General features: G+C 42.4%; 1 protein-coding gene across 3 annotated transcripts in view; it reads left to right on the forward strand.

Annotated features, from left to right (window-relative positions):
• CETN2 (centrin 2) overlaps positions 1–1,368 on the forward strand; it is a 77,566-nt gene extending 76,198 nt beyond the window's left edge. For all 3 annotated transcript variants that reach the window (XM_073599104.1, XM_073599103.1, XM_073599105.1), the window contains exon 5: positions 1–1,368. This exon is cut by the window's left edge and continues 2,009 nt beyond it. The gene's annotated coding sequence lies outside the window, so the exon portion shown is untranslated.
• The last annotated feature ends 2,032 nt before the right edge of the window (positions 1,369–3,400 follow it).

The following is a 3,400-nucleotide window of genomic DNA, read 5'->3' on the forward strand; positions in this document are numbered from 1 at the left end:
CATACAAGCCAGTTACTTTGCCTTGAATAGAAAAGTATAGGTTCCCCTCAAACAGAATTAAAAAGAGCTCTTCCACTTTTAGTTGTTCCAAGTTGGTTTCTCACCTGTATCTGCATATGGCAGTATCCTCAGCTCCCTGGCTGCTTCCAAAAAGCCTAACATGCAGGTGAAAAGCTTTTCCATTTTTTGTTCATTAAGGTCCCTTTCAGACGGGTGGACTCCATCAAGTGTATCCGCCTGCTCAACAGGAGATCTCTCCGCTGAGTAGGCGGATGACAGGTCCATGTCTGTTCCACTATGTGGAGCGGGCACAGCCTGCTGTTCTCTATGGGATGGTCGGATGGTAATTACTGCCTGTCCATTTCCATACGACTGTCATCTGATCTGCTGGTTGGATGGGGACTGGATTCCCATCCGTCTGTTTTTAGTGGATCGGATGCCGACAGGTATCAGCTGACACATGTCCGCTGACATCCTCCGCTCCATAGAGAGCTATGGCTGGTCTGATCGGGTATGCCTGAAAAACTGCACAACTGAAAAACTTAGATAGGCTTAAGGGCCCATTCACACCAGGACGGGGTACAGGAAACCCATGTTCTGTGCACATTTCCTGCACTGAGTCTGAATACACTGGATGTGCAATCTGCTGCAGGTGTCAATAGATTCCAAACGCAGATCGCAAATGCAGTGCCTTTGCCTGCACAAGATCGCATAGTACCGCAGTACCATGTAATTTGGTTGCAGTGCGTTTTTAAATGTTGTTGCATGCACTACTTTTGGTGCAATTTCTGAAAATCGAATTCCACAAGAATGCAGAGCGCTTTTTTTTTTTTGTGCGATTCCGGTGTGAACGGGCACTTGGGTTTGATGATCTTAAATGAAATCTATTGTTTCTGAACGGTCCTGTTTTATCTGACCATTTCCTGCTGCCCCTTATAATGAACCAGGGACTAGAGAGAATCCTGACGGGTGAACTGCTCAGAGTGTGAAGAATCATTTATCTTCATGTCTTACACCAGACAACTATCCTTAACTGCCTTTGTTTCAAAATGGTCACTTCTGCTTTTACAGTATATTTGTAATGTATTTGTTTTAAGTGGTGATGTTATTGCAGATGCATTTTAAAAAAGTTGGACGTTTGCATTGACCAAAAATGTCTGGATGTGTATGGTACCTTTTTAACTGTATTATTTTTGTACAAAAATGTGATTCTCTTTTTTTTTGACACTGCCATAAGTAATCGTGTCTATGGAGAATTTCAGAAAACTGTGCTGCAAATGTGTTTTTAAATATTTATATGTGTGTTATTCAGAAGATACCTGTACAGATATTTATCTGGTATTATATAAATGTTGCATTTTTCTTTTACTTCCTCAAAGATCTTGTGGTTTTTCTAGTGTACAGTAAATTACATACCATCTATTACATAATATATACTGTACATATATTTACATACAGTAATCATAACCAGCTTCAGCTGTGGGTCTATTATTTGATAATTTTGTTATTACTTTAAGGTATATATACATGATATAGTGTGTGCAAAGTGTATTTTTTATATTAAAAAAATGGGGAAAATGACATATGAGAAGTCTGATAGTTTAGAGTTGGATTACGGTTTTCAGAGGCCGTGTGGCTTTAATGTGGATTAGCAAATGTATGCAACAAAAACCCTTGTTTTTAACCTGAATACAAAGAGAGGGGGAATGTATATCTACATATAGGGGGACTTTAAAGAGGTTGTAAACCTCTGAAAAAATCTCCCCCCCCCAATTAAACCTGCAAGACAAAGGCATAATGAGCTGGTATGCATTGCATACTAGCTCATTATGAAATACTTACCTTAAAACAAAGCTGTTGCAGTGGTCCCTGTATACCGTTGTCACGGCTGACATCTTTCCCAGAGCTTCTTCCGGGTTCACGGGCTCCGGCGCTGCGAATTGGCTGAAGCCGTGATGACGTCACTCCCGCGTATGCGCACGGGAGCCGCTGTTCACGGCATGAGCTCAGAAGGAACGGCTCCCGTGGGCCGTTCCTTCAGAGTGCATGCGCCAGTGATGTCACTGGCTGCATGCACTGGAAATATCTCCTAAATTGTACAGGTTTAGGAGATATTTTCAATACCTATGGGTAAGCCTTATTACAGACTTACCTATGGGTAAAAGTTTGCGGAGGAATTTTTCTTCCTCTTTAAATGAGGTGCACAAGGGGAGGCGCACCTCCATCCCTAATCTGAATACAAAAATAGAACGTTTAGGGACTTTGAGGCAGGCAATAACACAAATATAAAGGTAATGACACATATATTTACATGGGTATGAAACCCCATAGCAATAGGTAAGTACATAAAGGGTAATAATCCTTTAGCATGCAGAACACATGAATAGCAAAAAACAAAATTGCACATAAATGAGACCATAAAAACAAATTGTATCATGTCATGAAAACAATGTACATAGATGTAATAGAGTAAAACCATATTGGATGGAAATGAGATGTTGATAGAGCCCTTTGTGGAATAGAGACTGCATCCGGTGAAGCTCAGCGCATTTTATCGATAAATACGACTCATCAGGAGCGGATGCTACAAATATCACTGGCCAGGAAAAATGATCCCCTGAGACCCCCAGATCCATCATCCTGTCTGCGCTGCGGAATTCCAGTTAAGGATGAGGGGGGGGATCTTGGTGGGGAATCTCTGCATGTACGGCCTGTCTTCCCCGGGCCCCCTCTGGCCAGGAGCACCCTTCTTCCTCCTCTGGCTCGCTCCACTCCCCCCGGTGTCTCCGGTAATCACACCGCCAGCTCCGCCCATCACAGCACTGGCAGTGTGCGGCAGGTCTGATTATCGGAGACCAAAGGAGAAAAAAAGGGGTAATACTGGCGGTACTACCAAAATCGGACTTTATGGGCCAAGAAACAATGGAGAAAGGAATATTGCAAAGAAAGAATCTCAATATCTTGAGTTAGAGTATACTGATATATATATCTCTCAAAAGCCTAGGGTAGGCGATGGATATTCATAATTCGAAATAATCGCTAGATTAGCATAGTAATTAGCAGGGGCAAGTAACGGCTTCACTGCAAGGATATAAGCGGCCAGCAGAGCAAAGATATACAGTGTATATCACAAAAAAAGGAGACCTTTAATGTACGTTGTACAGCGCCCAGTCTCCCAGGGGCACGCTTCCTCAATATATGCTTCATGCACAGCATGTCTTGTCAGTTTTTGCCAGCTTCAAGCAGCATTTAAATCCATTAAAGGTCTCCTTTTTTCGTGATATACACTGTGTATCTTTGCTCTGCTGGCTGCTTATATCCCTGCAGTGAAGCCGTTACTTGCCCCCGCTAATTACTATGCTAATCTAGCGATTATTTTGAATTACGAATATCCATCGCC

Source organism: Aquarana catesbeiana, linkage group LG09 (genome assembly GCF_042186555.1).
Source record: "Aquarana catesbeiana isolate 2022-GZ linkage group LG09, ASM4218655v1, whole genome shotgun sequence".
NCBI lineage: Eukaryota > Metazoa > Chordata > Amphibia > Anura > Ranidae > Aquarana > Aquarana catesbeiana.